General features: G+C 36.0%; 1 pseudogene; it reads left to right on the top strand.

The window, feature by feature from the left end:
- Nucleotides 1-748: 748 nt before the first annotated feature.
- Nucleotides 749-23,354, top strand: part of LOC126028426 (Y-box-binding protein 1-like) — a 43,930-nt pseudogene continuing 21,324 nt past the window's right edge.

Genomic DNA, 23,354 nt, shown 5'->3' with positions numbered 1-23,354 from the left:
TACTCTGGAATTCAGGGGAATCTAGACATCCTCCACTTACTACATCACATTTCCTAGAATAGTTATTCTATATACCACAGGTAAGTGATATAATGCTGTTTGCTTAGTACAATCTTTAAAGAAAAAAAAAACTGAATTCTTGCAATAAATACTGTAAAAAGATCTTTTGGAGCATGATAAACTTATTAAACTGGAGCTCACTCTATGACACTGTCTTTCCAGTAAAATGAACATTTGGATTTGAAAACAATAGGTTGGGAGCATAAGTGGCCCCACTTTACCTGTCTCCCAATGATCCACAGGGAATTCTGTTCCTGTCTCACTAATCCAGAACCATATAGGTTTTGAGGTATTGGTTCCAAGAGGGAGCATAGTTTTATGATCAAACACATCAAAGTTGGTTTTATTGAACAACAGGTACATAAAAATGCAGGTCCCTTCGGATTCTTTGTGCTCATCCAGACGCCAGAAGATGAAAATAGTAATTACCATGCTGACACTGATAATTTATTCTGATACATAGTCACCAAGAAGTGGGTTAGGCTGCTTTTAAACAATAATAGAACTGGAAGGCATACATGTTGAAACAAGGTAATACACTGATGTCTCCCCATGTCACCATGCTTTCAAACAGACTATGATTGCCAAGTATTCAGATGACTAAGGTAGGAAGGTGTGGTCACATGAGCAGACAATCCATCCAAATCTGCCCAGGTGAGATGACTGAGAATAAGAATTTGAATGGATGATGGAGGAAAAGATGGATGCCAGTGACAATCTCAAAATCAAATGTAATGACAGGTATTATAATTCATCTCAGCATCTCCATTGTTTATGAAATTCTCCTCCAGAAAAATGATTCCAGGAATAATGAAAAAATTTCCTCCTGAATCAGAAATGGAAAAATAGATATGTATGGTATAATAATGGACCATGGCAACTGTGGGATATTTTACCAGACCTACTATTGCAATTCTCAAAAAAAAATTTAAAAAGACCCACTTTTTAGAGGTCAGTTGATCTTTCCTCTGAAATCTGCAACTTGCTCTCATATCTAATTTTTGCAATATAAATTATCAAAAAAAATAATGAATGGATTCAACTTGTGATGGTGTCTAACTAGAACTCACTGGTTTTTCCCAATTAGGGAGTTTTCTAATATATAATTGTTAGAGATAAGACCTAGAGAGAAGATTCCCACTGACCAGACTCCATCAGTGCCGAAAATCAACACCAATAGTTCAAATTTGACAAATATACTCTCCCTAATTCCTTTCATGCAAAGTAATCCACTTTTAACAGAAATAGTATTCCATCTAAAAATAGTTTTAAATAGTACTCTCCATTCATGGATATTTTTGAAATTGCATCAGACCATTGCCTCTTAAGGTAACATAGATAATGTCTGCTGTCTCTCGCAATTTTAGTAAGTTACCAGAAATGTATAGAGCATCTGTAAATTAAATCATTTGTTATTATTTTAATCACTTTTTCCATGACATTCACTCCAGGTCCCACTCACCATAACAGATGATGAAAATAGGTAAAAAGGTTAGTAAAGTGTTTAGGTTACTCTAATATATATTTAGGTTACTCAATACTAACTTGCAATGTTTTGAAAGTCAGTGGTTGTTGGCAATGGAGTAAGTTTTCTATTTGTTATGAGGGGTGACATATAGAAGAGGTCCCACTCATCACTTTCTTCCTATATTTTCATTTATCTTTTAATATTTGATCTCTCCCAAATATAGTATTTATTACATTCTGCATGAAAAAGAATATCCAGTGTCCAATCCAGAGATATCCTTCTTTCTGAATAGTTGAGAGAGTGTCCTCTAATAGAACTCTCATAATTATGCTGTAAATACTGACAGGAGCAAAAGGAGCCTCCTCTATTAACTGAGAAAAATCTGAGAAATAGACAAAGCAAAGACAGGCTTATTGAACACTGCTGAAGGCCAGAGACAGAGCTCTCAAGGACATTAAGTCAAAATTTACAAGGTGCCCAATATATGTTTAATATCCATTGTTATCAGGTAGAAACTGGGACTCAGAAAGATTAAACACATTGCCAGCATGGCCACACAGCTTTGCTGAAAGGCTTCAGATCAACCTATCATTAAAGCACAGAATTTCCCAAACATATTTTGTCCATTCTCTAGTTCTACCTCAACATTATTCTTTCTCTGTCCACTTTCTCATTAGATAAAAGAAGAAATTTTAAAAGCAAATTTTGACATGATGTTGCCTCGCTAGAAAAGGCAGTTGTGATGTCTCATAGCAATGCCTGTCGGGGAAATAAAGACAAAAAAAGAAAAAAAATGTAATGATAGTTGAAAGGATAACCAAATGAATATAAAAGGTTAATGACAATTCAAGATGATCTAATGTTGCACCCTCATCCCTACTCCTCCCAGGTATAACATGGCAGGGAAAACTAGAGTTTACTGAATAATATCATATGCTTTGTGTATTCAAAACTCTATCTTGTTTAATCCCCATAACTCTGCATTCAGAGGATTTAGTTCCATTTTATAGCTTAATATACTGGAGCTCAAAGAGTTTGCCAATTAAAAATGTATGGGACTAATTACAGAATACTTCATAATGGTGACTGGATGAGTAGACATTATTCTGTCTTAATGGGAGTGAGCAGAAGATAACCCAGGGAATCAGCCTTGCCATTAGGGTCTCTGCCCTCTACCTCTCTAGTATACCAACCATTTTTAGCATGTGGCTTTTATTTCTTTTTTTTTTCAAGGTTTATTCTAGTGGTTTAATCATCTATGTCTTATAAACACATTTTTAATATAATTTTTATTTTGATCATAGTGGCTTACATATTGTTGTCAATAACATTTTAGGTACATATTTACATAAAATCAGGGGGGATTCCCATCACCAGATTGTCCTCCCTACACCTCTGTATTTGTCCTACCTCCCATTCCCTCTTCTCTCACCCCCAGGGCGGCCATAATATGTGATCCCCTCTGTATCCAACCCTCTACTTAGTAGTCTTGCACCTGTTTGGTCTTGATGCCGCCCGTATCTCCCCCCTCTAACTGTAGGCAGGACTATCTAGTTCAAGTTGCGTGGTTTTGCCTGAGAAAGAGAAGATACATAAACTGGGGTAAGAATCTAATACCCCAAAAATGGGTGGAATCCTTCTAGAGGATCTCATCATCAATTTGGGAGATGAAGGGGAAAAAGAAGGTGAAACACTCCACCAGTACCAAAAACGGTGTCAAATATCCAGTGAGGACTCCAGCTATATCGATAAGCACCACAAAAAACAGATGAAAAACAAAACAAAACAAACAAAAAACACGCCATGTTCTTGAAATAAGAAACATGGCATAGCACATAGCAAAAGAAAAGAAAGGAAGAGAAAAAAAATAAGTAAAATTGGGGACAACACTTTCAATAATCACCCCCAAACAGAGAAATCAATCAAAATAGATAGGTAAATAAAAATAATAATTACAATAATAAATGAAGGTAAAATATATATATAAGAATAACCAAGGTTTTGTGCTTTTTGTATTTTTGTTTTATCCCTCCTGCCCTGGCACAGTAAATATTGGGGTCATTCGAAAAGGAATTCACTTGGCCTAAGAAATATGGGGTTTCTCTGTCCTTGGAGTATACTGTCATGGGATCAGCTCTAGACTTTGCTCAGGATCATTTACTCTCCCGGTGGTGGTTTTTTTTTTTTTTTTTTTTGGTGTATGGAAGACTTCTGCTCTGTCCAGGTTGATATAATCAGAGCTCTGTGTTTAGAGGTCTCAGTATCTGCACAGATCCTGAGGTGGGACTTATGATGAAGTCAGTCTTTGTGGTTCTGGAGGTTCTGTTACCTCAGTGTCGTTTTAATCCATCTTCTGTGGTTGGTGATCTTGGTCTTTGCACTGAAAATAGGATGGCACCTAGGATAGCGTCTTTCTTTGTGCTTCCAGAAGCCCCATTCCGTTACAATTGTCTCTGCCAGACCTTTGGGACTGGGGATCAGTGGATTTTATTTCTATTCTTTCAACGATGTTTCTGACTTCTGCATATTGTAAATAAATTTCTCCTTTTTATTTTCAATATAATTACTTTATTTAAAGATAACATATTACATATTTACATGGTTGATCATAATACATTTGTTTCCAGGTAAGTGGGAACAAAATTATTTTTAAATAAAAAGGCCGAAGAAAAAAGATGAGTATAGAAACAGGAAAACTGATAAAAATTATTATTATATTTCACAATGAGGTCATTAAGTAATTGTCAGAAGGTTTAGTATGTTCCTGTTGCTAGTTGATCATTGGGTTATTTATCTTTGTTTCTGAAAATTAGATGACTTCAAATATACATTGACATCTAAATTGATGTGTTCCTACAAGAATAACAGTATATGTTGGAATTTACCAGGAATTCCAATCACTATTTCTAATACTGTAGCTTTTGTGTGGTATATTTAACTGTCAGGGCTTCTGAAAACACAAAAAGGCTGAGAGTGGGAGAAGAGGAAGGTGTCTGTACTTACTTCAAGAAAGTCCTAGTGATGTCAGCCCAAATACTGGAATTTTGGTCAAATTGTTGTCTCTGTAGAGAGTTACACATGAGTGATTGTAAATACATTTTAAGGTAGGAAAAGAAAAAGAAAAAGCCAGGAGTGAACAGAAAAGGACTATAGCAATCAATGCTTTATCCAGAACAAAACATATTTTTTCTGTCAGCCCCATTCAAAATGAACCCACCTGTTCAGAAATACATCACATAGCCACCTGTATTTTCAAGAGAAGAGGAGCAAATGAATTGAGTATTCTGATTTCAAATGCAGCCCTGAAATATCAGGGTCATGATGTATTAACAGTTATACAGTGCTTAAAATAAGGCCTGACACATAATAAATGTTGTGTTTAAATAAACAAAAGCACTAACTAATGAAAGAATGAAAAATATAGGACTAATGCTGGGTACACAAGCAGAATAATTTGAGAGAGAAATCATTTTTGCTAAATTCTTTAGCTAGCTAACAATAGTTTTGTTACTCCATCCAGAGATTTTCGTATTTTTTCATTAAAAATGTTCTTTTTTCTGTTATTACTACATAACAACTCCTCTGAGACCTACCCAATTTTATGATTATTTTGTGACTTTGTCTATAAATGCATTTGATTTTCATAAGTGCTCTTTTAAAAAATAAGCATTCACATACCTGTAAAAACTCATTCAGTAGAACATGAGACTCTTAAACTCAGAGAATTACAAACAAAAAACCCTACTCCTGACAACCTGAGGACCTCTTGGAAAACCCAAGAAAATAGGAGTATGACAAATAAATAATGCAATTATTTTTTAAAATTATGCCCCACTAACCAATTTCATTTCCTGGTGGACTTATTAGTCTTTGAGATTCTAGTCTGGTAAAAGATCAAAGGCAGCCTCTGCATTCAAAGAAGTTCAATGTGGTCTTAAACGAAAGAATCTTGGGCTATTCTTGCAATTCTGACACTTACCCCAAGTCATGCATCAATTGAAAGTGAAGGAAGTACATGAGTTTCCAGCAAATATGACAAACAATCATATAATAGTAATGTGAGAACTGATTCTTGTTAGCCAGTTCACTAGCATTTCCAGTTTTTAGAACCTTAGAACTGTAAGAATATCAGTATGCTTTGTCAACTATTAACAACATATCAAGTTTCTGCACAGCTGGTAACCAACCTTGTCTGACCTTTGAAGTCCTTAAATGCCAAATATCATCCTCCATATACAGACACACCAGGTTGACTTCAGTTTATCCTATGTGACAGAAGAGAGATTCAAAGATCAACCCTTATAAAAATTCATTACTGATGAATATTGAAATATTACTGGAAAATTAATCAGTGTTATTAAACATCAAGCGATTAATGCTGGCTTGTTCTAAGGGAGACGGAACCAACCACTACAGAAGAGCTATTAAAAGTGCTGATTGAGAATATTTAAATATATATGTAGATTAAAGTGAAAATGAGTAACTTTTCAAAGGTCAATCAAGGATTTAAAAAAAAAGAGCTGAGAAGAATGAATTCATTGGTGTTAAAGATTGGCTGAGTCCCTTCTCAACAATCATGTCACAAACACAAAGTTTATAGTGACTCTATGGAAAGTATCTCTCTGCTAATCAAAAAAAAAAGGACTTTGGCCTTTTGCTTTATTGGATATATACTGTAGATTCAGTGGATATCCCTGGGCTAGATCAAGACAAGAACCCAATCAAATAATGAAATTCCAATGCTTTCCTTCAAAAAAATTACTCATTGCTTTTCATGTGGATTATATATATTTAAAACCCCAGTGACTGTTCAGTTTTTACTCACAATAAACAAATATTCACGAATTAAAGGTTAAAATAGACAGAACCAAAAGGTCAATCTTCTTATTCCTTGCTGGTAATGATACAGAAAGGCTTATATCTTTCAAAATCTCTCTTATAAGACATTAAGAAACTTCTCTTGTCTGCATTAGACATTAACACCATCCATTGTTTTTCACCTGCTTTCCTTTATGAGACTATTATTGTTAGTCCAACAATGTGAACAAAGAATGATTTATGTCAGACACTATTAAACTCCCCAATCTACTAGGGCTCATGGAAAATCTCTACTTAATATTCTGGAATCAGATATCCTCGTTTTGAATGTAGGCATCATTATTCCTGAAATGGTCTCTTTCAGGACCTTTCATCTTTTAAGTCAGTGCCCTCTTGTAATACATCATAATCTTAATAGTATTCATACCACACACCTGTGGCTGGAGTTAAGATAGATAACGCATGTAAAATATTTAACATGGTGGTACTAAATAAATATTCTATAGGTAGTACCTGAAGCAAATATACTAGCTATTACCTGAAACAAAACAGTATCTGCTAAGAGGAGAGGCATAAGATCTTATAATTTATTTAGAGTAAATTAAAATATGATATTGCTCCTTTCAAGAAAATAATAAGCTATATTCTTGCTACAAAATTGATATAATAATAATGGGAACATATTCCCAAATCTTCAAAAATATTTGAATACTAAGATAATTCTGCTCTTAAAAGTGTGGAATTGCTTTGTTTCCGAATGGAGTTATAGAGCAGAAAGAGTTCTGACCTATCATCAGAGTAGAAAGCAACATCTCTTCCAAGAGGATAAGTAAGATCTTTGGGGAATGTGGAAGCCTCCGCACACAAACGGGTGTGTATCAAGATGCCTCTCATTAGCTTTCAGAAAATTTCCCTTTGAGAGACATTAATTAAAATATTTAGGGATCACAGCTGAGTCTACAATTAGAATAGAAGCCAGTTATTGAAAAAGGTCTCTTCTTCCATTATGTTATTTATTGTTGGTAGAAATATTTCAGCTGCTGCTCAGAGTGCTAAAACAACACTTCAAAGATGTCATGCATTTAATTTCACCCTGTCCCATGAGAACTTGAGAAATGAATCGTGGTGTAATATGTTTCTCCTGCAGACATTCTGGTATTACAACCAATAGGATGGAGAGAAAGGAACACTCACTTTTTGTTTGTTTTGTTTCTGTACCACCTAGTAATACTCTGGGATGATTCCTGACTATACTCGGGAATTACTTCTGGTAGTGTTCATGGATCCATATGGGAAGCTGGAGATCAAACCCAGGTCAGCCGGGTGCAAGGCAAACACTATCTGCTGTACTTTCCAGCCCTGAGAAAGTGACATTTGGGTCTAAAACTAAAAATCCAGTGTAGGCTTTCTGACCCTGTTGAAGACTGCTGAGGAAGACCTCCAGCGAACTTAATCCCACCAAAGTTTCCCGGCCATGTAGGCGGTCCCAGCCCACAAGGTGGTACCAGAATCCTGCCCGGTGCTTTTTAAAAGCCTGTGCATTCCTTCATTCTTGGCTTTCTGATTCCTATGAGGCTGCTAAGGAAGACCCCAGCAAACTTAATCCCATCAAGGTTCAAAGGCCCGGAAACAGAGAAGCAGGAAGGAGCTTAGTCGCTCTGCTTCGCTATGCAGCCACACTCATCTCCCAGTTCATGAACCCCAACACAATATGCAGTAAAAGCCATGCTACAAGTGTGTCAGTGGGCAAACAACACAGGATAACAGCATGCACAGAGAATGAAGATGGCATCTCTGATGACCCAGAAAGTACCAATCACATAATTAACCTCTCAGACAAGGAGTTTAGAGTAGTAATATGGAGAATTCTCATAGAACTCAAAGAAAGAATAGATCAAGCTGAAGAGAGCACACAGATAGAAATAAGAAAACTGAAATGACAGGACTAAAAAACTCAGTAGATGAAATTAAAAACTCAATGAAAAGCCTCTCCAACAGAATAACAGCAGCCGAGGACAGAATCAGCAGGCTGGAATATGAGATGCAGAACAACTCCATACAGCAGAAGAGATTGGAAAGAACCTTACTTAAAGCAAAAGAACAGATAATGGAAAAAATATTCAAAGAATGTGAACAGATGAAAATAGAAGTCCTTGACACATTCAACAGAAACAATGTAAGAATCACTGGAGTCCCAGAGACCCAGGAAGAAAATCCCTAGGAAGAATCAATAGTCAAGGACACCATTACAGAGAAACTCCCAGAGCTAAAGATGGCATGCAACCAAATTCTGATTGCCTGAAGAGTACCAACTAAAAGAGACTGGAAGAAAAGCACCCCAAGACACATCCTAGCACAATGACAAATCCCAGAGATAGGGAAAAAATACTGAAAGCAGCAAGATCAGAAGGGAAATTGCATTCAAAGGAGCATCCTTAAGATTTACAGCAGACCTTTCACAAGAAACCCTCAAGGCCAGAAGTCAGTGGTGGGATATAGTGACAAAACTCAAATAAATGAATGTTCCACCTAGAATATTGCACCCAGCCAAACTCACTTTCAGATTTGAAGGAAGTATGCATAGCTTCATGATAAACAGCACGTCAGAAACTTTACAGACTCAAAACCAGCCTTAAAAGAAAAACTGAAAGGTCTACTTTAAGACAGACAGACCAATAAACACATTAAAAACCCAGTGTACAAATATCTCAACATACACACACACACACACACAAAGAAAGCTAGACCAAAATCCACACTACTTTGCCAATTAGCTAACTTGTTTGTATTTCTAGATGCCACTGTCCAAGATAAATTTTAATAATAATTTCATTTCTAGAATTCTCTTTAATTATAAGGATGGATATATCTCCCATTCTTAAATCTTCATTCTACCTCCACATGGAAATTTTTCTATTAAACTTTACATAATAAACTACCTAGGATGAATCTCACAGTATTATCTTTAGGAATATCTCACAGTATTTAATTAACACTCTTTCATAAACTGGCTTCCCCTATGTTGCTCTTGAAGAACAAAGTTCCACATTTCTTGATGAGCACCATCATTATAGATTCTTGTCCCTTACTTGTTAGCTAAATAATCCTAACATATTAGTATTAGTCTTTAAAGTCATTCATTTTGTCCATCCTAATACCCACTCTCTATTACCTTCAGTGCACCTAGCATCATCTGTGACTTATAAAATGAAAATAATTGTATAATAATAATGTATTGCTATTTTGATCCCCATCAAAGTCATTTCCACAGGCCATTAATAATATTTAACATTGTGTTTTTCCCCAGAGAGATGTTTCTCTCCAGAGAAACAGCACAATCAGCTGGACACATCAAAGGTCACGGGTTTGATCCCACAGCACAGCATGGTCCCCAAAGAAGTGCATGGGAGCCATCTCCAAACACAATCAAAGGTAAGTCCAAGCACCAGCAGAAGTGACCAATAAATCAAAATTAATAATAAAGAGAAAAAAGCTATATTCCAACTTTATTTTAAAGTGTATCTAAAACCAAAGAAGTCACATTTTCAGTTACAGAACATCATAACTCAATTTTCTGGACAAACCTAATTCTAATTTGTGGATGGCAATATTTTGGTTGGACCCATTGTGTATATGTACCACAGTTTCTTTAGCCATTCATCTGTTGAAGGACATCTTGGTTCATATTAATACACAAATATCAATGGCAAAAATGAGACCAGATAATTGAGAGAAAGTACAGAAAGTGAGATGGGGGAATGGTTAGGGAAACTTTCTAGAATATTTCAAATATTCCTATTTCTACATAAATTTTACCAATAGCAACCCAGTTCATAAATTCTAAAAAGGTGGAGAGAATAACAGACTAACTTCTAGAATCAGAGGACAAGCTAAGCTACCAATTCAGAATTGAAGTAGGCTTATTTATACAGATTTAATATGCTTGATCAGAATTGAAGTAATTATAATTTGGGGGCATGCGGGTGATGAGCATAAGATATGGAGACTTATTTCAATAAAATTCATACTGGACCTCACTAGCTAGTGAAAATTAATTTCCTTATATAAGCTCATCTTGTTCAAAATATACACAAAGTGGTGGTCAGAAAATGAAGACATCAATTTTATGTCTTAAAAAGTGGAGAAATAAGAGACAGAAGAGGAAAAAGTCTTTTTATGACTGTTCTCAAATAATGTCCCAACATTCTCTAGCAGTTTTCAAAATGGAACTAAAAAGCAAATGTCTCCTTTGAAGAGAACAATTACCTAGTTAAATTAAAGAGTGTTTTCTTATGAGGGTGGCAATTAAAAATAGAGGGCAAGAGAAACTTGCCTTAGCCATTTGCCATCACCCCAGGGTTTGTTGATCAACTTTATGCTCCATTTATGTCTCTATAAATCATACCGTGGAATTAAAAGTGTGTGGCTGACATGAATATTGCCCACTTTGCAAATGAAAAACAAGGAGGAGGAAAAACTTTATGCAGAAGCATGAGGCCATCATACAAAAAATTCTTTACAATTATTATCTCTGCTTCACCACGAGAGTGAGATTACTCTCTTGGTAGATGTCATAGAATTGAGGCTTTGAAATGGAGATGCCAAGCTGTAAATTACATTTCTGAATCAATTATGCCTCTATCAGAAAGGCTATAAATAACATGCAGAATTACCAGATGTGTAATTTTTTGTTACACTTGAACATTTGGCGCGTTTAGAATGTCTAAGTGAGGGACTTGGGTTAATCTGTGAATTTCACGGATTCATCAAACAAGACAGCAGAAAAATATGAGTGGGAATCATGATGACCTTGCTTCAAGGAGACTTATCTGAACAAGGTCAACTAAGGAAGCTTCCAGCATTTTTCTTCAAAGGGAGTTGGGTTGGAAAACGGTACAGGAGTCCCATGGTGTTCCATTGGCTAAATCTCTTCAAAAGAATTGAGCAAAGGGTGTTTTTGATTTGAGCAAAATAAAATTCAATGATGGGCCTTTCTTTCCATAGTTTTACATTGAGTCTATTTTGTCACCTTCCTGAAAAGTCAAAGTGAGAAGCTGTTGGATAGTTTAGTAGAAACAGCCTCAATATCTGAAACTTAAACATCAAACAATGGGTATAGGAAAGAGCTGGAGTTGATCAAGTAGCCACAGGCAGTGACCTTACCAGGAATATCCCTTATTTCTATGTCTGTTACAACATTCCTCCTGGTGGCAAGTTAAGCTTTGATTCTTCTTATTTGTAGGTGAGTCGTTGTGCTGTTATATTTAGAAGCTGTCAGTAATGGAACTAAGAGAAAAATGTGTCCATTTATGAGACTATAAGCCTATCTCTCCTCTTGAAAAATGCATGTAGGATCAATTCTTTGTTACTACTGCACTAGAGTAAATCTGACACCCTCTACAGAGTTGAGCAAATAGTGTGGTAACCAAAATTTTGTTAGTAAACCCTAAAGCTGACTATATTAAAACTAACAAATGGACTTAGTTTCTTCATATTTTTTTTCTTAGCATAATATACTCAAATGAGGAAATTTGAAATTGCATGACTTTTCTTTATAAAATGTATCTAAGATCAGAGAGTTTAAAATACCACTCTGAGATTTCAGCTTAGCTTAGACTTTCTAATTTTTAAAATGGATAAAACTGTATCTAACTTTTAGCATTATTTTAAAAGTTAAATATTTATCATTTACTGGTATTAGATGAAGTGGGTCTTAGCATCATTTAGAGTATTTTGGTTGTTGGGGCCTGAACCATACTCATGGGCCCTAGAATTAAGTCCAAGGCCTTGTACATGTAAGTTTTGTGTTCTACCACTTAAGCCACATTTCTGAGATTTATGCGGGTGAGCTGTGTTTTTTAACTGAATATGCATATTCCCACATTTCTTTATCTTCTACCTGCAACTGTCTGTTGTCAGGGAGGGAACATATTCTGGGTTGGACTATCTATTCTTATCAGCTTCATGAGTTCTGGCAAGGTAATCTCAGAATACCTATATATATATATATATATATGTATGTATGTATGTATATATGTATATATATGTATGTATATATGTATATATAAGTATGTATATATATAAGTAATCCCTGAATAGTTATCAGCTTCCTGAGCTCTGAAAAACATTTTTGGTAACAATTTTGAGGTCAAATTTTGCTCTGCCTTCATGTTAGCTGGAGATAATATCAGAGATATGATAGCTATCTTCTCTATCTAGTATTTGTGCTCAGATAAAACTAAAGGAAAACAGAAAAAAATACTCTGACTGGCCCATAATAGCACATAATTAAGTGCTGCTATTACAAATCTCATCTAATATCTGGTCAATCCATTCTCCCTGTATTTTATAGGCTTCAAACTCTCAATTATCTGTAAAGTCAGTAACATGTAGGATGTATTTACTTCTAGTTTAAAAGGTTTTCATCAACTCTAAAATAACCACACATGAAGTGAGCTGGTGATTAGACCTCTGAAGAACACTGGTTATGTCAAGCCAGTGTACTTATCAAAGGTAAAGTAAGAATCGTTCTTGCCATGTGGATACACCTAAAACAAATAAACTAGGAATCTGAGTGGCTAGAAAACACTTCTCCCAAGTTGAGCAAAGAGAAACAAGAATATAGAGGGGTCACATTCATGTGTATAAAATGCATACATAAGGTATTGCTTGAGGGTTTCTCTCATGCTTAAAAAAGTCTCTTGATATTGTGAATTCCAGTTATAAAAAAAAACCATCAATTGTGCCTTTTTAGAAAGCTACTGATAATTTAGTATGATGTCCTCAAAGCACCTTTTTCTTTACTTTGATGATAAAGAAAAGAAGATTCCAAAAATAATGTTTTCTCAGCCAGTATAAAAATATCTGTTGTTTTGTCCTTGAAAATTTCAAAAGAACAAATCATCTTATTTTTGTTTATACTGCAGAAGTTATCACATTAAAATTTGGTATTGCACTCGTCATCTATCTTTACTGATCCATGAAGATGTACTAAGCTGAGATTCAGGGTTTCAACCTAATCTCAAAGATTCTACAATATTTCAATAAACATTTTGCTTATAGTTACCTTCCAAATTAAAGATCTTGTTGCAATTTAGGATAATAGTTAAGGGTAATGTTAAATTTTTATATATGGATATCATATCACACAGCACTAACATTCTAAAGGGCTCAAAACAGTTTTACTCCTATCTGGATGGCAGCTTTTTAGTAGCAGGAGAAACAGTAAAGTCTTAGAAGTCAGTCCTCACATCTCCATTCAGCAAGCTCCACTCACTCAATCTAATCTCAAAAGAGATGTACACCAAGCCATGAAAAATCATAGGCACACCAGCCTCTGAGCTAAAAATGCCAATCTTTGGAGGAGAGAGAGCCAAATTTCTGCCCTGCTGAAGCCACACCAGCTGTACCCACCGTTCACAATCATCCCTTAGACAATGGCATAGCTTTAACACTCCATCACAGAGCTCTGCAGAAATGTCAATCTAACCAAAACTCCAGATATGCCAATATTGGGGCTGACATCTCTAGGTATCTTTTTTAAATAAGTTGTGGTCACCCTCCTGCACACACATCCTTGCTTTCTTGTACTTCTAGAAGCCCTGGCAGCCAAAACCACAAAAGCACAAATCAGCCATTGAGCTTGGAAATCCTGGACTCTGTAACTGCAAAAATGGCCAAACTCCAAATTATTTTGTTATGTCATCCTAAAAGGAACACACTAGTTTAAACTTTAACATGGATTTAATGCCACCTAATATTCAGAAACAAAACAAATTGCAGAAAAACAACTAGCAACAAATCTCTTAGCAAACCTCTGACAATGATTCAATAACCTCATTTCAAGATGCATTGATTTTCACAAATTTTCTTATTGTGCTTCTAAAACATAATTTTACTACCACATATATATATATAAACAAGCAATATAAAATATATTAGTTCATACCTGTCAAGGGGGTCATGGAATTGGGAATTGGTGGTAATCTAGAAGAAATGGTGGAGGATGTTTTACATTGGTGGTGGGATTGGTTTTGGATAAAATGTATTATGAGCAACAATATCTTTTAAAAATGATCTTTAAATAAAGCAATTTATTATGTTAAATTTTTATAAAAATATTAAAAACAAAGTCTTAGTTTTTACTTTTTAAAGCAGTCATTAAAACCAAATCATAAAGAGAAAATTGATGAGATCAAATATCTCATTATCATATGCCAATGCCAATAAAATAGAATAAGGAAAATTATAGTATCCCATGAGAAAAATATATAATACAGGTTTAATGCAAGTCACACAAATTTGAGTCAGTGTAAGATGGTTGAATGAAACAATGTTTAATCAATTTGGGATTTCTTGACTATAAAGACAAAAATATAACTCTTACACTGTAGAATTTTTAAGTGTAAAGCCTATGCAGCATAAATAAATCCAGAATACTGACTTAGCTTTTGTTTTTTTTATTTCACAGGATAAAATAGTTTTAAGTTGATTATATCTGAAAAGAAACATTCAAGACTGGGACTAGAGCAGTATTACAGTGGGAAGGGAACTTGCCTTGTACAAAGTCAACCTAAGTTTGCTTCCCAACACTCCATATGGTGCCTAAAAACCTCACCAGGAATAATCCCTGAGTGCACAGCCCAAAATAAGCCATGAGTACTACTATATAAGGCCTGAAAACAACAATAACAACAAAAATTTAAACACACACAACAGAAAGGATTAGACCTTTGATGCAAAACTTACATATATTTTTTAAATAGTGAAAAAGAGTGTTTTTTTAACAAGCCAGTTTTAAAAGGGTGTCAGCATTTTTGTATAATGTCCTAAATCTCTGAAGGATTAAGAAAATTTTACTTAAATACTATTTTGATAACTGACGTTATTCTCAACAATTTCATGGGTGATAGGAGGTAGAAAAAGATAAACACAAATATTAGCAGATGAGAGCAAGTGAATTAACTACTTATATTTGAATGTATCTATGATAAGGTAAAGAAGTGAAGAAGTTAGTCTAATTCAGGCAGTGTTATAGAAGAATTGATTACCAGCACTTATTTTTTTTAAAAGAAAACACATCACATAGCTGACAAACCTGATCACAATACAGTTGTTTCAAGATGATGGAAGGCAAATTTATTAAAAATATAGAAAGAAAAACTAAAAAATTAAAGTGGAAGAGATGAAAAAAGGAAAAAATTCAGTAGCAAGTATATTTGTGAAAATTATTGTATTCCAATAGTCATTAATACAATAGCAAATAATATTAAAACAATAGGTTTAGTAAGCTCTTTTTTTAAATAAGAGATAAAAATATAGAATAAAAAAGATGTGTGTGTGTGGCACTGGTTGTTGTTTGCATTGGCACATCAAAATATGGGAGAAATAGAAAGGAAAAACCCTTTGGCCTAAAAACAAGAAGACCTTAGCCATGAAGTATTTTGACAGAAGACCAACTCCTGTGGCTCCAGGTATATTAGGTTGTCCAACCCCAGAGTCTTTTTCTGTGGTTGATTACCAGGGTTTTTTTTTTCAGATGAGTAGATATTACTAATCTAATTAGTAACAATAGCACTTTCAAAGTGAAAAAATAAAGATAATACAGCAGTTTAGGCACTTGCTGACCCAGGTTTGATCCCTGGCATCCCATATGATCTGAACCTTCAAAGAATGATCTTAAGCAAAGACTCAAGAATAAGCCCTGAACACATCTGGGTTGGGCCTAAAAACAAAACACAACAAAAATAAAATAATATTAAATTAAGAATAGCTCAATCCAGCAGGATCTGACTTTCTAGCAAGTTGGTTCACCCTTCTCAATCTCCATCACCTTGATGGTGGAAAATGCAGTACTAAAAGCCTTATGCCCACTGGGAACCAACAACTCATATTGCCCATAGGAATGATAGGCCTCATTTGCTACCCCCTTCCTTCATAACCACAAAGGGATGAGTACAATTTTCATTTTGACCTCACTCTGGAATGGCTAGATCCTAGCCAAATCTACTTTCACATAAATGAACAGAGGTTTCTGTGAGAGTAAGAAATCATAGAACCCTAAACTAGAGCCATAGCAGTAACAGAGCCAATGACACTAAAATTCTACCTGGAATCTGAAAATTAAATCCTAACAACTAGTCAATAGTGACAAAAGTGATTGGGATGTTCTAATAGGGAAGGAAGAAAGCAACTCTCAACTGGTACCTCCAGAGAACTCTGGGAAGTAGAGCACAAGAGATAAATTAGTAAACTCAGCTACAGACTGCAACAGACAATGCGGGAGCAATTTACAACACTACAAGATTAAGTGAATAAAGATAGTAGTCTGGAAGACTCAGTCAGTATTAGCCATCTCTAAAACCTCTCAAATAAATTTAGGAAGAAGATGTTGAGGATGTTTTGCAAAATCAAAGAAACAATGGTGCAAAAACAAAAAGCATGAGGTTAGACACGAGAAAACTATAATCAGAAGTCACAGAGATAAAGAGCTTGGTAGGTGAACTAAAAAAAAACAACTCAATGAAAATCTTTGGCAGAGCAAGTGTTCATTAGGAAGGAGCAAAGGAATATAGGAAGAAACTAAACCTAACACAACAAAAGACCAGCAAAAGAAACTCAAAACAAGCAGAAAAAAGGAAATCATAAAATTCAGAGCATAAATTAATTAATTGAATTAAAAAATAATCTAAAAGATTAACAAAACCAAGAGCAGGTTCTTTAAAATAATAGACAAGATTGACAAAGCATTAGCAAGACTTATAGGAATAAAAGGAAAAATAAACCCTTGTAAGCCAAATCAGGTCATGATGAATTTGATCCCTTTGAACAGTGATAAAGGGTGAATATGGTGACATCTAACAGTGCATGGAGGTGTCCTGACCTCTGGTACTACTGATTTTGGCCCTATAGAAACTAATAAAAATGGGGCCAGAGCAGTGTCACAAGCAATAGGGCATCTGCCTTGCACATGCTAACCTAGGCTGGACCTCGGTTTGATCCCCAATGTCCATATGGTCCCCCAAGCCAGAAGCAATTTCTGAGCACATAGCCAGGAGTAACCCCTGAGTGTCACTGGGTGTGACCCAAAAAACAAACAAAAAAAAGAAACCAATGAAAGTAAATATATACAAGCATACATGCCTCTATAAATACATATACAGAAACTAATAAAAATAAATATATACAAGCATATAAAGAAGTTTTCTCTTTACCTCCCTCTCTTTTTTGGGTTTTGTTTGTCTGTTTGTTTTTGGGGGGTTTATTTTGTTTTGTTTTGCATGAATCACACTGGTGGCACTCAAGGGTTACTTCTGGCTCTGAGGTCCATAAGGGATGTGTGGATTCCAACCACAGTCTGTCCTGGTTCAGCTGTGTGCAAGGCAAATGACCTACTGCTGTGCTTTCTCTGGCCCATGTCCCACTGTCATTCCCTAGATTTTATAGACGAAATCTGGTATAGATTGACAATCCAGGACAATGCAACATGTCATAGTTGAGAGACAGATAATTCCAAAGAATGCAAAATTCATTCATACTCACTGAATACTTTCTTCACCCGTGAAGCCAATGCAAATGGACTGAAAAATATCAGGAGCCATACAGAGCATGCAACTGAGGCTATCTCCAGGCTAGCATCATAGCTACAGATCTAAACTACAAATTTGAAGCTATTTTCTCTCGTGGGAACATTCATACTTAGGTGGTAGGAGTCAAGATATGTGTTCAAGCAAAAGTAGGGTATAGAGACATAACTAGTTTAGATGAAATAAATCTTCCAAAAATAGTTCAAATTAGTGATTTGAGCAAAACTGCTGACTAGTAATAACTTATTTCTATCACTTCTTGTATCATAAATTTACTAAAAAGGAATAATTTCCAGGCGCTATATTTCTAGAGGTTTCTAGTACTTGAATACACACCCAGACAATTTCTTCATGAGGAATGAAGTCCTGAGCAAGAGAAAGAGAGAGGGAAATAGAGAGAGGTAAAATGCCAGCCCAGAGGCTGACAGGAAGGGTGGGAGGGAAGAGGGCATCAGGGAGGGTGAAAGGGAAACTGTTGACATTGGTGGCAGTAAATGCACACTGGTGAAGGTTGTTAAACATTGTATGACTGTGACTCAATCATGAACAACTTTATCTGTGGGGGAAATGTATTATGAACAAACTGGTGTACAAATAAAAATACGTTTATATAAAAAAAGAAAGAAGTCCTGAATCTTTCTATAGTTCCTTTTCTGTTTAAGAAAGCAGGCTTAAGTAACATTCTTTATTCTTATTTTCATTTTACTTAGTTGCACCTTGCTTTTCTAAATTTAGTTGTTTTAAAGATTTTGTTAAATTTTTTTATGTCCAAGGCCAGAGATTTGGAAAGTGGGTAAGGCACTTGATTTGCACCCAGACAACCAGGGTTTGATCCTTGGCACCACATATGGCCCCAAATCTTGCCAGGGGTGACTCCTAGATACAAAGTCAGAGTAATCCCTAAGCAATCCTAAGTATGACTCCCAAACAGACACATGCACATTTGAAAAGTTCTATTTAGAGAACTATGAAAGGAAGAAATAAGAAGAGAAAAAAGAGAAAAGAAAGGAGTTTGAGAGAGAACTGTGCTTCTCTGGAGTGGAAAAATTGTATTTTAATAGCTGATAAAATATTCTTGTCATAAAAGGAGATAAAATGGTGAGTAAAAAACACTTGCCTTGCATGTGTCTTGCATGAAACCAAGCTAGATTCCCAGCACTGATAAGACCCTTCAATCCCTTCCAGAATCACCTTGCCAAAAATAAGCTTTGAGTACTGCTGATGACGACAAAAACAAACTAAAACTATTGTCATTCTGTTCATGGCAGAATTATTTGAACAACTGAGAGAATGCATACTCTTTTATACAATAATAATGCTTAGGCTTCTTCACCCTTGTTCATGTGGCTAAATTAACCACATAAATCAGTTTTCAAAGCAACCAAAGACACCTCTTCACAGATTTTATGCAAAAATATTGGTGTTACTAAGGAAAATGTCAAAGGTCTACTAAAACAATATGGGCAAATAACAGAATGTCAACTCATAAAAATGAGTTAGACAAAGAATTGATACAAGTAAACAAACACATAACAACTTAAATAAGCAGTGACCAATTGATAGTTTTACTCAGCCACTGGTAGAAAACTCTGTATTTCTACATTGATCATTATGACAGGTGTCAGATGCTCACAAGAGTTTGCATAAATATTGAGAGAAACTATCTCATCATCAGAAGACACAAGGACTGTCTCTGCCTCTAACTCAAATAAATGAGATTAACACTTCTTTTATATATTTTTCCTTGCATCATTGGTATTTTTCATCAAGATTTAAATTTAAATTTTGTATTCAGGCATATGATTTACAATACTGCTAACAATAAATTTTCAAGCACATAACACCACATCCACCACAAAAATGTCAACATTCCCCAACCAATGTTTCAAGGTCCCTTCAAAAATCATCATCTACATCCACTGCCCATCCCACCCACTTGGTAAAATTCAATCATTGCTATTTTTGACAAAATACAATGGGATTCTTTTTTAACCACAGAGCACAAATTCAATTCCACAATTATTTAAAAAAATTTTGGATGCATAAAATTTTTGTATGAACTACTAACTAAAGATTTAACTCTGAGCAAATTGCTTAATTTCTCTACTTACTATACAATGGAGGTACTTACAAATACAAAATAGAACTCAATCTGTTGAAAGTCAAATCGGCAAATACCCCCTATGGATACCTAAAAAGTGCTCTTCTGTCCTTAAGGCATTGGGCACAGTGGGAAATAGCTACAAAGACATCTAAGAAACGTTCACTATCTTCAAATAACTGATTTGAATTAAAAAAAAATATTGCAGGCATTGAGAGATTCATCAGTGAAAAATGCACCTACCCTGCAAGCATGACACAGTGAATCCTATGCTGAGGTGACTGTGATCCTGGAAGCTTTGCTTACCTGTGCACCCAGCACAATGAGGGATTTCATGCTGCACTCAGGTATATGCTAACACTGAACCTAAAGGGTAAGAAGCCCAGTGAGTAGCACAGCTGAAAAGATTGTGAACGTGAACACTGCAACCAAGAGTGTGACCTCTGGTGATAATGAGTGAGAGCACCACAACGAAGTGTGTGGTTCCTGACTAGCACTGATAGCAAGTGTGCAAGCACTGCAACCTGATAGATGAGCCCTAGCAAACTCTTGTCTGACACCAAGGCACTGCAATAGCATGAACAGAAATAAGGGAAAGTGGGATTAAAAATAACAACAACAAATTGTAAGGATTCGGGGGGAGCTTGACTTGCATGTACAAAGACCTGAGTTCAATCTCTGGCATCACAAGGCCTCCTCCAAAAAACTCTTACCAGATATGGCTCTGGAGGTCTCCAAACACCCTGCCTAAGGTATGACCCTGGTGTCCCCCAGCACTGCTGGATCTAAACATTAAACCCTCATTCATGTTGGCTAATTATTATTGAGAATGACCTCTGCCTCCCTCCAGCTTGTTTGAGAGGATGCTCACCAAATAATAATTAATTTTAATTATATTCAAATGAGAAATTTTATCTCCAAGTAGTATTAGGATCTCAGGCTGAATCTTCCATTTTTGTCATTGGGTCCTCTTTTGGTTTTAGGTTTGTTTGTGTTTGTGTTTTTGTTTTGGTGGGGGGAAGGAGTCACAACGGGCGGTGCTCAGTGTTACTCTTGGCTCTGCGCTCAGAAATCTCTCCTGGCTTGGGGGACCATATGGGATGCCGAGGATGGAACCCAAGCCCATCCCAGGTCGGTCACATGTAAGCAAATGTCCTACCACTATGCTATCTTTCCAGTCCCTGTGTTCTCTTTGGTACCATTGTGTTGCCTGACAAATACATGCTACCTGGGCAGTTTTCACCATCCTATTATACACTACTCAAATACATGTCCTTTATCAATTAAGAAATATGGTTGTTTAAAGAAACTGACTAAATGATTTGTGGGGCTAGAAATTATGGTTTTGTAATTTTATTGTCAAGAAATAAGATATGTTTATACATTTTTGATGAATGATTTTGCACATATATATTTTTTTCTCAAAAAGTTAGGCAGTGCTCCAAATTACACTAGCAATGTAAAATAAATACTATTTTGCATGGAGAAAACTAAAATTCAGTGACTGTCCAACATACCATATTCCAAAGTTAATAGGGACTTCAAGGGAAACTTCTCCTGCACCTGTCAGCCTGTGTTTCTGAATCTCTGAAGGTCTCCTCAGAGGCTTAGAAAGCGCACCCCCAAAAAACTGCATTTTGAAGCTGCCCAGTGAGTAAATTCTGGCTGTGTGGGTCACCGTCCAATAAGCTGAGCTCTCTGGCCTGCGAAGGCTCCACCCTGCTCTGCCTTTGTTCACTCTGAGGACTTCAAGGGAAACTTCTATGCCTGTCTGCCTGTGTTTCTGAATCCCTGAAGGTCTCCTCAGAGGCCTAGGGAGCGCACCCCAAAAAAACTGCATTTTAAAGCTGCCCAGTGAATAAATTCTGGCTGCGGGGGTCACTGTCCAATAACCTAAGGTGCTGGCGGGGATGTGGAGAGAAAGGAACTCTTATCCACTGCTGGTGGGAATGCTGTCTAGTCCAACCTCTATGGAAAGCGATATGGAGATTCCTCCAAACACTAGAAATTGAGCTCCATATCATCCAGCTATACCACTCCTAGGAATATACCCTAGGAATACAAGAATGCAATACAAAAACCCCTTCCTCACACCTCTATTTATTGCAGCACAATTCACAATAGCCAGGCTCTGGAAACAACCAAGATGCCCTTCAGCAGACAAATGGCTAAAGAAACTATGGTACATATACACATGGAATATTATGCAGCCATCAGGAGAGATGAAGTCATGAAATTTTCCTATACATGGATGTACATGGAATCTATCATGCTGAGTGAAATAAGTCAAAGGGAGAGAGAGAGATGCAGAATAGTCTCACTCATCTATGGGTTTTAAGAAAAATAAAAGTCATTTTTGCAACAATCCTCAGAGACAATGAGAGGAGGGCTGGAACTTCCAGCTAACTTCATGAAGCTCACCACAAAGAGTGGTGAGTGCAGTTATAGAAATAACTACACAGAGAACTACCATTATCATGTGAATGAATGAGGGAACTGGAAAGCCTGTCTGGAGTATAGGTGGGGATGGTTGGAATGGAGGGAGATTTGGGACATTGGTGGTGGGAAATTTGCACTGGTGAAGGGGTTGTTCTTTACATGACTGAAACCTAATCACAATCATATACGTAATCAAGATGTTTAAATTAAAAAAAGTTTCAAAAAAAAAAAACAAAACAAAACCTTGGGCCCGGAGAGATAGCACAGTGGCGTTTGCCTTGCAAGCAGCCAATCCAGGACCAAAGGTGGTTGGTTCGAATCCCGGTGTCCCATATGGTCCCCCGTGCCTGCTAGGAGCTATTTCTGAGCAGAAAGCCAGGAGTAACCCCTGAGCACCGCCGGGTGTGGCCCAAAAAACAAAAACAAACAAACAAAAAAAAAAACCAAAGTTAATAATTATGTAACTTCAAAGTTCCTGTGTTATTATCTTTAGTATTTCCTCTCCCTGCATGAAGAGGCATTAATCATAAAATAGAAAAATTATTGATAATGCATATTTATAAAATCTTTTATGACCTCCTGCTCAGAGAATAATGATAATAGATATTGAATCTCCACTTAAGAGATGAAGCAATTATTGTAATAACTAACATCGAGAAAATCATCATCACTATTTTTAACTACTGTATAGTCCCTTAAATTGACAAACACTGCCAGAGAGACAGCACAGCAGGTAGAGCTTTTACCTTGCACACAACTGACACAGTTTGATCTCTGGCATCCCATATGAATACCCAAGTCTGCCAGGAGTGATTTCTGAGAACAAAACCAGGAGTAATTCTTGAGTACCGCTGAGAGTGGCCCAAAATTAAAAAAAAAATAG

This window comes from Suncus etruscus, chromosome 14 (assembly GCF_024139225.1).
Source record: "Suncus etruscus isolate mSunEtr1 chromosome 14, mSunEtr1.pri.cur, whole genome shotgun sequence".
NCBI lineage: Eukaryota > Metazoa > Chordata > Mammalia > Eulipotyphla > Soricidae > Suncus > Suncus etruscus.
This window is presented reverse-complemented; position numbering and strand designations above follow the sequence as displayed.